Genomic DNA, 13,823 nt, shown 5'->3' with positions numbered 1-13,823 from the left:
GCTGACTAAAAGTTCCTTTTGTATCGGTTTAATACTAGCTAGGATTGACTTCGCATTCCTTTGATGGCCTAAGGCAACTGCTCCCGCATGTAAATGCAATCTCTTCTGCCGCATGTACAACTCAGTACCTTGTAGCCCTAGTAAGCTGTCAGAATTTTTGAAGGATAAGTGCTTCTGTCTTTTTAGAAATTAGCATAACATCGATCCTAGTTTGCACCGATCTTAGAGATCGATTTAAGGGAATCATTGCAGGAAGCATAAAAGCGTATCTTTCACAAACCCCGACTGCACAAGCTGATATTATTGAATTCTGCATTGGCTACATCGATATACGTAAAACAAATGATGGCCAAACCTCTGTCACAGTATATTTGTTTTGCTATATTTATTTTATTTTTCGTTATAGTTTCGTTGACTGTAGGCAGAGTCAAGCTATCCGGTAACAGATATGTCATACAGTGCTACTCCCAGAAGCTGCCACCCCATAGAATTAAGCATTAAGCTGGAGTAAGAGGTAGAAGCAGACAGCCAGAGAACGAACATTTTTCCCCCTTGCCCTGTTCTCATTCAACCTTTTTTTGTTCGGAGTACACCCACGTTATTTATTATGCTGGAGCAGTACGATGGCAGAGTATAAAGGTAAAAGCCATTGTACGACGAGTCCACGATTGCGCACGACAATGACGTCCGGCCGGGGGGACCGTTTAGGATAGTTCCTCTCCAACGCTAGACGTAGCCAGTTGCCGGTTGCTTTCCGGTTGCTATCTATTGCACACGAACTACAATGTGCTCGGCAGGCAGGATGAGTAAGGCGACGGCGTTAGTTCAGCCGTAATACGATAGGGCAGTCCAGGTCACAACCATAACCCTGGCGGCCCCTAGTAAAAGGATTTAGTGATACACAGAAAGAATGGGCTAGCGTATGATGATAGATGAATAACTCACGCTTATGATTTATCAAGATTAATGATGTGCGTCTTACAGTGTTGTGCAAAGCCTAAAGACGAGGAGCAGCTTAGCAGAATGGCTTGCGAATCCTTCAGTCACTCTTGGGCGAGCCAGGCCAACCAAAGCCCACACAAACAGTAGCAAGAACAACAGGACCACATCTAAACAAAAACCACCCCACCTTCGCCGTTCGGTAAGCCGCCTTCTGCTCCGACAACCTCCGCTTCGTTGGTGAGTGTCCAATGACATATCTTAATCCTATACTGAACGGGCGTGTTCTTTGAGGTTCCACGACTTAGTTGGTTTATTCGTTTCCTGCATACCGATTCGCATAGAGGGCTTTGTATACCTGAGGACGTCGTAATGCGTAATCACCTGCGGCATAGCAGACATTTTCCTGGCACACGGTTATTGATCATCGATCGAGGTTATCTTACTTCCAAATAGTCGTAGTTCACCATAGAAGTCATGTAGTTATATTCTGTTACGTATTAAGCTGATCCTGCCGGACGGCGTGGCAGTGGATTCAACAACGGTTTTTATTAGCATAATATCGCGGAAACGAACGGCTCGTTAGTTTCTTTATTGAGCTCGATATCTGCCGTGCGGGACTGTGCATTCTCGTGTAATGAACAGGAAGCGTCAGTTAGTGTTAGTGGACAGGTCGAGACTATGGATGCAAAAAAAATTTGTCATATAGACTATTTATAGAATCACAGAAAAAAAACAGAGGGTATTTATTGTGTATAGAATCTCGTTTTATATGCGGACTTATTAATATTACACTGCGTTTGTTCTATGAGCGTGTTTAAGTGTAATAGCCATTTGAGCACGCTTATAAGAGTCGAACGCAAGTAAGTGGTCTACGAAAGCTGGATCAAACCTACAATCGTGTTGTAAATAGTATGATTGGCAACAAACAACCTTATTTCTCGAACTGAGTGATATTCGAAGTGATCGTTTATCAGCAGATTTATTCGTTATATTATTTCGTTTAATATGCATATTGGCTTTTAAACATAATTATTACCTTAGTAATCTTTGGACTAAATATCTTTTTCTTCTCTTCCAGCTGTCACTCTGTTTGTATACACAATGTCCGTCGATTTTTTTTCTACTATATTCTGAGTAGACTTAATGAGCTTTTTGAAGGTGTTATCTTTAGCCTTATTACGTTTTCTTACTAAACAGCCATTACATTTCCATAAGAGTAACACGTCATCGCCTATATTACTCATATAATACGTATTTCTATCTATTCCTAGGTTTACAGGGCGTACGCACCTTTCTTTAAGGTTGCTTGCTTTTATTCCTCAATGCCATTGCTGATGAAACTGGCTATGACTGCTGGTACTGCCGAGGGGTCCAATTTGCCGCCTTTGTTCTCTAGCTGCTACGCGATCTGGTGCTTAGGCTTCCGTAGCCTGCCGTACGCCTATTACCCCACCAGCCTTTCCAGGGAATAGCAGCTTTTTCCACCGCCACAATAGGAGTAATGGGCCGCTGACCCCGGCGACTTTCGTCTGTTGATAGCTCGTCGCACCGCGTCCGTCACCACTTTCTTCCTTTGTGATGATATATCTTTCGCATCACATCAGGAGATGGCGGCAATGGACGCAGCAACATTAGTCCTAACTGTAGAGGCAGAATCGAGGTAAGGTGTGTACGCCGTAAGCGTAAGTAGCTATGTGGCAACGGCAGTCGCTGCTTCCACTAAAGCAAAGCTTGTCGTGAGCGTCGAGGTAACTGCTGTCATCGTTGCTACCCTTATCAATGCTATTGCTAATGCCGCCATCAGGGCTTGGTTCGCCGAAACGACCTTGGCTTTTTCCTCTGACTTCCCTACCTCGAGTAGATCATTCCGCCCGGTTAGACGCTTTTCGCTTTGTCCTAGTAGTCGTTCTAACCGAAAACTATATTCTACCGTATTAATATGTGCGTATGTAGCCACAGTAACAGAGTTAGAAAAGGAACGCCACCAGCGATCTTTGCTTATTCCAGCCTTTTGTCTGCGACGTTGATTCTCACACACTATCCCGTTCGTTTGCCGGTCCACCTAACAAAGAGAAGATAAAAGAAGCTGTTGCTGACGATCGATGCCGGTTGACAAAAACCGTTCTGAATTTCAAAGGCGAGAGAGACCTGCCCCTCATCCAACAACACTGCATCTGATAACAGTATCGAAATAAAAGTAACAATACTGATGATAACGTGTGAACCAGAACTACGACCTGACTTTGGCTTGTCTTGCCTTCGTGCCGTTACGGAAGTAAGCATAGAGCATTTTTCAGAAAAAAAAATGTCAAACATCACAGCTTTTAGGACGTTCTCCGGGAAAGGGGCAGTGTCTTGTTTGTTAACGTTTTTAACAAATACTAACAGTAACACAAAGACCGCAAACGTAGCGCGTAGGTAACAATCGGTGGGCTAGTTTGTTTACGATAGAGAGAAACTATTGCGATTAACTATGATTATACAACGTGTCGTAGGGCTAGCAGAGCTCAGTCTAGCTCGATGCCATATTTTATTCCGTGTATGCACTGATGAAGACAATTAAATCTACTTGAAAATTCTAGACAAGAATTAATGACATCATTACTGGAATACCTTGTAGAAAAAGACACCCTAGGCTGCCTAAAAAAGACAGCCTATACACGTATAGGCGAAGCAAGCTGCAGGCTGCTGAAACAGAGTTGACATATTCGAACTTGTGATAGCACTTCCAACATTGAGAAGCCTTAATGAACTCTTTATCATGTCCACTAACATTTGGGCTTCGTTTCAAGTGGACTACGCTAACTGTGAAATGTCTAAAATCAATAGCTTTATGCAATCTAAAAATTATGTTTACTCTAAATCGTTGCTTCAAGCTAGAGTCTAGTAAGTTGAATGTTAAGATCAGAACTAGAGCAGAACTAGGATCAGCCTAGTAAAAAGCTAGACGGATCCTATCGGTTACGCGCATACGTCAAGAATTTTTATCCAATTTCAAACGTCAAGGGCCTCGCAACGAGATCTAAGTTGCGGTTTATTATAGATTTTGTCAGCTATGGAAGACCAGTCGAGCCTTCATCATAAGGGTTTCCTTTTAAAGCTAAGTTTTTTTCAAAATTTTCTCATTCTCTTACTGTTGAGAAATGATTTTTCATAGTAGAATGTCTTTGTTTTCCAACTGGACATCGTAGATGGGCAGCAATAAATATCCACTGATGGTTACAGCCAATATTGTTATAACATAAGGTGGGTTCATCTCAGGTATTCGTGGTGTCCTGCATGTTGCCTCTCAATATAAGTGACAAAACAGTTACCGCTAGTGACGAACACTCAAAACAGTCCGCTGTATTCCTTAACACAGCGGCAAAAATGAGACGGCCAATCGGCAGACGATCGATTGGCTTTCCAAGGACACTGTTTTGCCTACCTGAACGTGCTGTTGCTCCATTGGGCGAATAAATACAAGCTATTCTGCGTTCGTGGGTAGCGATGATCTGAGCGGTGGAATTAACGATACGCTGTTGATCGAACTATCACTAGATACTTTTTTGCATGGTACAGAACAGGTATAGATAGCGATGAAAGGGAAGAGCATCCACCACACCAGCGAAACAAAGAAACACTCGTGGCAATATTATTATATTCATTATCATATTCATTGTTAGCATTGTAGATAAGGATGTCGCCACGGGTAGGATCCGCCGGTGTTGATAGATACTGTTATTAAGGCTGCGGTAGAATGAAAAAAGCGGGATGTCTCCAGAAGTCATAGCTCTACTAAGTTGATGCATAGCATAAAATGAATCTACTAGAAGGCCTATCTTTCATTTAAAAGTGAAGTATATGCAGTTTGATATGCACGCCGGTCCTGCTGTTGTTTCTAATGAAGCTGCTGCCTCGATCGAAGAATACGAATATAGTATGTTCTATACTGTACGAAACAATCGTTAGGTATGATCTTCGTGATGGCAGGCCGATGAACGCTGGTCCAGGAACGTATGTCAAATGATAGGCAAAACGCAATAGGTTTGGATACACGATTGACAAGAAGCAATTCATCTAGTGATCTACTGTGAACGACCTCAGTAATCATAAAAAAAAATTCGCGCCGTAATCCATCTGTTATTTTAATAGCAATAGATAGGAACAGTGCTACGAAGATTGATGTGCGCTTGATTAATGTACAGCGCATATAGAGATTATACCATGGCTTTGAGGATAACCCTTATTAGAAAAAGAAGAGGACAGTTGAATTATGCACAAAATGCTGTTTTTCGTGTACTAATTAACATTAAACAAAGATGACGTTGATTGAGAGACTCAATCAGGCGCTGGTAATACTATTTCGATAATTCAAACCTGTTTGATCCGAAGGTAGGATCAGTGGCCTTATTTGCTTTAGTGCCTTCGCCTTTGTTTTAGTTGTACACTAAGTTTAAAATAACGGTCCTTAAAGACATTTGAATATGAACTCATGAACCATCACAAGAAGGGATGCAACCTATCAAGCTTTATTGCATTTTGCTGATTTGCTCAACTATGGTGGATTACATAATGTAAACTCAACAAATGATTACTAACCAATATTTACTGTACTCAAAATGTGCCTGTGTCATAATTTAGCGGTAAAAGTTGAAAGCTAAGCCCCTATACATTTTTTATTCTGTTTCAATCAGCACATCTCTCGTAGGTAGCGCAAGAGGCGAGGATACTATAGACAGCTATACGCGTCGAACAAACATATAGATTGTTAAGCCATTTTAACACTTATTCAATGATGGCCAGTAGGTTTGTTTCTTTCTCTCTTAGCTTCGTTTTGTGTTTCTGACTGTCCCGTCCTTCTCGCCTGCTGTAGTTCATCAGTGCTGCTGTTGCAAATGAATCGAAGGGAAACTTTTCCGTTACACTGCTGCCGTGCTCAACAAAGCCAGCTAAGAGATCTCTGTCGTGTGCCAATGCTGCCTCTGCATGCGGCGTGTCGAGGGCCTGGAAAGTCAATGTAGTGAATAGACCCTGCCGTTCATAGCTCATTCAATCCGACCTTCCTATTGAAAAGGTTCCGATAAATCCAGAAGCTGATTCATGCTCTTAAGCGGGAAACCGCTTTACTGTTCGTTCGTCCGTTCATTGGGTTGCCAGCGGTTTCCGGTACCTGTCAACGCCTGCGAATGTCGCGCGCCCGCAAAGCTAGACGTGGCTCTGTACCCTAGTAAATATAGTGACAAGACTTAAAGGCATCGTACGTTTGCGAGATGCTGCATCCTAACTTGTCTCCAATAGCAACAATTTGCTGGACCGAGGCCTTTCCTTCGTCAGTAATCTGCGTCAATCAGCCGCATCTTCTCTTACGTCCGCATACGGACTACGAATGAACTTGAAGCGTGAGCACCCGCGAACGATGCTCAGGCTCATTACTACGTTATGACGTTGTAGGCGTCGTGTTATAGAAAAGTTTTATGGAGTTTCTGCTGCTCCTTCGTTTGAGCAGCGAGGTTTCATCAAGAAACTGAATGACGCAAAGTTTTCGTGAGTCCAAAGGTTAAAAGTCCGGTCATGGTGGCTGTAGCAGAAGTAGTAGCGGTATGAAGACAAGCTAGCTTTACTTTTTTTTGTACGCTTTTGGCCCTTTCTGCTTGTGCAGCTAGAGCTGACGTTACGATATGGCACAGCAAGGGTTCAGTAGGAAGGAGAAAGGAACTTCTATGAGCACAACTGAGTACGTACTTAGTATTTCGCAAAACAAAAAGAAACGACGTTTCTGAAGCTTTCTCTTTGAGGAATCAAGCAAAGCTTGACACTGCTAATATGATGCTACTGATATCATGCACTTACCTTATATTTTTAATTGATGAGAATATGACGACAGTGTTATCAAGCAGTCGTATAGCCCGGTTAATTAAACTCAAAAAACAAAAGATTGCTTTGCCAAACAGACAAAGTTTTTCTAATTATCATTTCATTATACACTTAAGCTATAACTTAAGAAGCAGGGATTATCAAGTAGAAGTAATTATATAGTGGATTGAAATTGTTCAACGTAAAACAGTCATGATCTTTAGAAAGATTCCTAGTCAGTGGGCTGTCGTGCCGTAGTATGGATAAACACTGTAATAGTACTTACATGTATGAGCCAAAATATTAAAAACTTTTTCAATTTAATATTCGATCCATGATTCATTGACCTAGGCTAATAAGTTCGTTCCAGTTATCGAAAGTGCTGACATAAGGAACAGAAACACAGAAGTCAAGTTATTCCTATGAGTCGACCTTGATTCTTTTTTGGCTCCACCGTTGCCCACAATTCGAAGATTTTGCTACCCCACGTAAAGCAAGTAAATCGAATCGAACAAAACAAGAGGTTGCATTCGAACGAAACAAAAATAACTAGTCACCATATGCGTTATAGTATAATACCATCTATGGCCAATTAGAAATTATGGTAACATGCTTCGAAGATAATTCAGCTTGAAAAAAAATCTCGAAATTAGAAAAGAGGTATTCAAGACATCTTGGATGCCATACAAGGCCACGCAGAAGTGAACTGAATGTGTTTTGCCCCATCTAAAACAGGCACAGAATATTCTCGAATTTCGACAAGCGAATGAGGTGAAAACATGACTTGTTCATAAAGGGATTAATTTCCACACAAAAAGGTATCCGATATGGCAAAATTCTTATGCTATCTTTATATGATCTCGTATTAGTGTAGCTATTGCTCCCTTAGGTCGTTTTCTGAGATGCGTCATCTATACTTCGTTAGATGATTTCTGGGCTGTGTAAAGTTTTAAAAGTCCCATTAGGTTCGTCATTTTTTTTTGGGCTAAATACACCGAAGCTGCAGTGTCAGGTCGTACGAAACCATCTCAAAAAGTGCTGACTCATAATAGCGCTATTTCCCAAGGGCCGCCCGACCCGGATCGGTTTCTTCTCCAGCAACGATTACTTGGTTTCCTCTTTAGAAGTTCTATTTTTCGATGGTAAATTGTTTGTCACGCGTGACGCTTCCGAAATCAGGTTTTTCACGTTCCCATAGAATAAACGAATTTGCTTCTAAAACGGACGTTGAAATCTAAAACATTCGTCTCAAACCGTCATTTTACAGATAGGCAATTTTGCGATAAATACGATATAATACCAGTTTATGATACGTAACTCGCAATGGCCACGTTGAGTCAATCCTACTACTATCCGTATTAATTTCAACGTATTACTATACTTACTGTGTAATAAAGAGGAGAAAATTACAAGTTGACCGATCGATCGTAAAACTTCTTGTCCTCATTGTTAATGTCCGCTGGAATGGTTGATTTCCAATTACAATTGACCCAATAAAATTGCAAATAATAATCTATCGGATACAGAAAATCCTACCTCTCTTATTTGTCTTCGCTGAAAAACTTGTATTCCAGCATCTGGTATAATCGGAGGTTATTGGGAGCCAGCAAGGCTAGCTGGCACCTCAGCTGAACCCTATTGTTTTGTTAATATGAAAAGACTTGAGATCGATATAACCTTCGAAAGAAGCCGATGCGGAAGGCCTTAGGTTACAAGTAGTCAGCTTTCAAGTTATTATGCTCTAAGTTATACTTAGCCTATTTTGCACATGATTTAGCTGTTTACAGATTTTGTTTGTAAGCAGGAAACCAGTTTTCATCCTTTTTAGATTATGAAAATGGATGTTAGATGATGACACCGCTGTGGCCTGTTTAGGACAAGCTGGATGAATATGTTGTCAGCGTCTCTTACAAACAGCAGGCGTTCATACATCACGAAATACTCAGGTTATCCCTTGAAAACTTTCAGATTAAATTTCCGCTATTATATCGTTCTTACAAATAGAGCTTTAGGTTTTGAGGGGCACTATGAGAAGACATTGTTGTATCGTTCCTACATTTATTTGTAATTCCATCGTACTGTTGACAAAATTGTTTTTGCCTGGCGAGCATACGAGTTCATACGATGAGAATGTGTAGCAGTGAAGAAGTTTCTATTAAGAGCATTCTGTGCAGTTGCTGCCTATAGGTCGACATCAACCCCACAGCCTTATCAAAATAGTTGACTGGCATTGTTTTTAATAATCTAATTAAGACTAAATGGCCAAATTAAAAATGATAAGATATTAGATATGAATTGAACTTGACTGTACAGCGTATTTTCTGACTCGACTGTTGGCTATTTCTTCAGCCTGTACTGGCCCTGTTCTTCTCCAATATACTAAATCAGGTAGGAAGAAATGAAGTCCAGACCCTCTCTTACCAATCGCTGCTTTGCCTAACTAGATCAACATTGACATCGAGCGTCATAAGTCTAACTGCGCAGCAGATGACTATGTCCGTCTTGTCCTGTTATATTTTTCTGAAAAACACTTCACCTTATAATAGAATGAAAGGGATTCGTCAACACGATTCCGCTTTGGGCTTTGTACTTTCATCCAGATGACTAGATGCTTTACCATTGTGCCATTGTTAAGCGTAAAAAATAAGCTGCCCAGTTTCATAATGTTTATTTCGTATCAATGCTATTTCATTCAGCTCTTGTTACAGTGAAATTCTATAGATGTCTCCTTTCGATTCTCAACGTATGATCGGACGATTTTTCATGATATTTCACGATCGTTTGTATCTGATTTTGAAGTTCCCTTTTCGAGTTGCTGATTGACGGCGTACAACAGATGATTCTGCGCAATCTGTATGGACATTAACCGAGTTAGCATGAAAACCATTTAAAGGAAACCATGTAAGCCAACATACGATATTTATACGATACTTGCGGCCAACAGAGAATTTTCTTAATTTAAAATTCTGTTATTTAACCTGTTTCCATACATAGGCACACACAGACAAGGTGAGGGATGCGTTGGCTTAGCTGAAGCCCATTGCCAGTGGGAAAAAAAAGATCCGCTAAGCCGTTGTATATTGGCCCAACGAAATCTATATTGATACTTCTATTCGCGTTACGCTGTGGGCATGCTGCAATAGAATATTGAATCTCTCTTATTTTTTTGAGGTCGAGCGATAACTGTAAAAATGCTAAATTTTTTTTTTCATTCGGATCATAAACAACCACACATGAAAAATGCATTGACATCTTGAGACGGAGTAAATAAAAATGTTCGATATCGTTAAAACAATTTGAAAATAGGGTGTGCTTCAAACATAAAGTATATCTAGAGAGACGCTAGAACGTTGGTCAATAGTACAGTGCGGCAGAAAGGCAAGATTGCCGTAAAAAGCTTCACTAGCACGAAAATTAGCAGGGCCGTTCTCCTGAAAAACAACTTAAAAATCAAAGATAGCTTTTCGATTCAATTCAAAATGCTGAGATAAACAATAAGGACGGTTGCCTCTTTATTTATTTTCCATCGTATTGATTTTATCTAATATCATTATTTTTTTTTCTCGTGGGTTCAAGTTTTAGACTACATTTTGCTCTGAATGAGAGCTTACACGAACATACGTACAAAAGGCTTATTTAAGCGTATTCTCATAGTAAACAGTTATTTGTGTACAATTTAAGAACTATGTTCCAACTGGCACTGGGGACAAAAATCTGGGCTCCGCATGCTAGACCCACAGAGCAAAATCACACCAGCCCACAATAAACTGTTTCACTCATTTGATTTTCTCGACACTCTCCTCTTTCGAACTTGAAGATAGCACGCGAACTTCGATGTGAGCCAAAAGGCTGTTAGTGACGATCTTTGTACGAAGACTTGAAGGGTAAAGGACGGTACTTTTTCAAGCCGAGCTATTCATGGAATAAATTCATTTTATCACACCCACACACGCAGCATTGCCTTCAGAAGTGCTAGCAGCGATTATAGTCAGAGTGGCATCGTCGAAGGTGGCCATTCAAAAGAGCTGCTACTTCTACAGGGTCTCGTTTTAGATCAAGCCTCTCTGAAGCTGGACGTTTCGCTCACTATTTTTGTCTTTAGTAATGTTTTTTTTCTTATCTTTTGGCCGGCCGCTATTGGAGAAAGCGCTTTCTGGCAGTGACAGTGAAGAGAGTTCAACTTTACCCCCCCCCCCCCCCCACATGCGACCATCCCTGCTCGGCATGAGCTTAAGTTGTTGACCACCACGACTGTTCTTGGGGCTTTAAGGTCAAGTGGGGCGAATAAAAATATCTACATGAATAGACTCCATGAAGTGGCTTTTACGGTTAGGTAGTGAGGTCACAAAGTTGGAGTGAACCCAGCGATCGTTAGCCTTATTACCGTTATGCCTATCCAATAGATTCTTTGTTTTTCTTTCAGTGGCATTATATAGTGCTACGCTATTGATTACGGTACACAGGTTAGGCGCCGCACCTCTCTCTACGTATACGCTTAATGAGTTGGCTTTTATCATTAATTGTCCTCGTTAATGGAAGGAAAATAGGCACCGCAAACAGCAGTCCTTGATTATCAATTGAATGTGTTCTTCTATTAGGATTTTTAAAAAATACACATCCTATCATATCGTATCAGGTATGATTTAACAAGGAGCAACTACATATAATTCAAAACCTGTCTATTTATTTTGGTTTGTTATAGATTTAATATTAAAAATTCTGAATTATTTATACAAGCTTTATGTATTCCTTGACGTGCGTACATCCCAATTATAGAATTAAAAAAAAATCAATAAATTACGAATTTATCCGTCATTCAAATACAACGATTGTTCGCATTTATAGTTGGCCAATGGTTTTTATCAACAGCCTTTTGGAATAATGTCTTTTATATAATAATAATAATAATGCCAACACTGTCCGCCGGAAAACCGGAAATCATACAAGCAATATTTTTAACAAGCTATAAAATTTAATATTCAAAATGCCTAGCTTTACAATATGATCCTATTAATAAAAATAATTTCACAAATATCAATAAACTCAATTGAAACGATATTGCTTTGGCTACAGTGACCCATTTGTTCTCTTGATTTGTTTATTGCGTGTGACTGCAGAGTTCCAAAACACAGTACGATTAGGCGGCGATATGGGCGGCACGTATGTACAAATAGAAGTGTCAATATCGAGTAAATGTCTATCCCTTCATGTACGTATAACTTATCGTAATAGATAACATCAACTTCCACGTATAACACTTGACCTTATTTAATTTAGAACATGAAGAAATGTGTCACGTTTCTTTGAAGCTTTTTAATGACAAGCATGTCGCAAACAAATAGACTCCCGCATGATCACAGTGAGCAGCATACCTAACTGAAAAAGGACATCATGCACAATTAATGAGGCCGCACATACGCATGAACAAGACTGAGGTAGATCAAACCCTTAGCACAAAGAAGCAACAGAACTATAAGGAAATGTTCATCGTTATTACCATCATGTTTGTACGTTTCTTTTGCTAGAAATTACTGGCACGGAAAGCTGCCATACAAACAAAACGCTGGGCTATTCGCCAAAAACCATATATTCAATATCGTCTGCTATCTGATCATCCAGTATCGGTATCTAATAAGAGGGAATGTGGAAGAGATTTCTGAGAAAGCGGACACATAGCTACAAAGCACCGCTGCAAAACACGGTTTGGATACGTTCGTGTTCCATTCAGCTTGAAATGATCATCGTTAATGAAGCGATTTTTCCGCGCAACTTATCCAGTTTAACGGCAGCTAAAATGCAAAAGTTCGGGGATCCAGGTTTGCTGGTTACATATTGGAACTATACAATGAAATTAGTTAAAAGTTACATTGTAGAATTGAAGGAAAGATAGGGTAATTTTAAGGAATAAGTCTATAGATGAGTTTAGATAAAAGACAAATATAGTAGAGATACGTTTCGCCTTACATAAACCCAATGCTAAACAACTGAGGAAAGGTATATTTTTGTCTACAATAGACGTCTAGTTATGTCTACGTATGTACATTCGGACGCATAGCGTCTCGAACAGCCAGTCTTTCCTGAAGTGCTACCTAAATTTGAGGTCGAGTTAGATCATTCAGCTAGCGGTTGCGCTTTAGAGTCGACGACTCATTTACACTTCGCTACTTCAGTAATAGCTACTAAGAGGAATCTAGGGGTCGTAGACTGTGTGTAGAAAAAACTGATCTGAATAAATCTTTGGACGATCGCCATAATTATGTATCAGTCTTTAGTGATTGTCTGCAAAATTATATCGGCAAATACTCTATGTCTCATAAACAGTGTTTAAATAGAGCGAAACCAACTAAATAGAGTGGGAGCTCGTCTGTTGATGGCGTCTACTAGTATTAGATAAACCAAAGGGACGATTTCGCTATAATAGGAAACCCTTTGCCATATAGTGTGCTTCAGCCGTATTCCTACAAGTAATGGCTATGACAATACGGAGTTTTGAACACAGCGTTATTTATATAGACGATGTGATTGTGACAGGCCTAATATTAATCGAACAGAACTATTTTCTCACGATTAATCTTGGACAAGTACTCACGTCTCTGAACGTTATCCTAAGATCGTGAGAAAGATGCTAGTCCTCGATTTCGTGCCCGTAGCCAAATCTCCTAATTTATTTATTACAGAAGGTTCACATTATTAACAGAGAGATAGGGAAATTAATCTTTACGTGGATAGCTTAGTAATCTATTGCCGGCCTGGAGGATTCCAGATGCAGCAGGCCCTGGCTGCGCTTCATTTGACGGTAACTGAATAGAAGCAATGGTCAACCTAGATTAGGCAGAGACCGTAAAATTCGGAAGGGAAGGTAGTGTTGCAGCTTTCTGGTACGCTTTTTTCCGCTGGATCTCCCTTTCAATATGTCGATAGATTCGATTCTAGTATCTTGTGGGCCTCTGGGTCTGTTCTGAGCCTCTTATATTTTTTAATCGTTGCGGGTGGATCTTCCACATCATGGAAAAGCGTTAATCACATCGTATTATTTGAGAAGCGCA

General features: G+C 40.2%; 1 protein-coding gene and 1 long non-coding RNA gene across 2 annotated transcripts in view; one reads left to right on the top strand and one right to left on the bottom strand.

The window, feature by feature from the left end:
- Positions 1-2,319, bottom strand: part of LOC147752271 (uncharacterized) — a 33,922-nt gene extending 31,603 nt beyond the window's left edge. The window contains exon 1 of the mRNA XM_086972038.1: positions 2,233-2,319. The gene's annotated coding sequence lies outside the window, so the exon portion shown is untranslated. The remainder of the gene's footprint in view (positions 1-2,232) is intronic.
- Positions 369-13,823, top strand: part of LOC147752270 (uncharacterized) — a 37,444-nt gene continuing 23,989 nt past the window's right edge. The window contains exon 1 of the long non-coding RNA XR_015314532.1: positions 369-1,179. This is a non-coding gene — a long non-coding RNA (uncharacterized LOC147752270). The remainder of the gene's footprint in view (positions 1,180-13,823) is intronic.

This window comes from Varroa jacobsoni, unplaced genomic scaffold (genome assembly GCF_002532875.2).
Source record: "Varroa jacobsoni isolate VJ856 unplaced genomic scaffold, vjacob_1.0 scaffold_1376, whole genome shotgun sequence".
Lineage (NCBI taxonomy): Eukaryota > Metazoa > Arthropoda > Arachnida > Mesostigmata > Varroidae > Varroa > Varroa jacobsoni.
The sequence above is the reverse complement of the archived record's forward strand: the minus strand, read 5'-3'. Positions and strand labels throughout refer to the sequence as shown.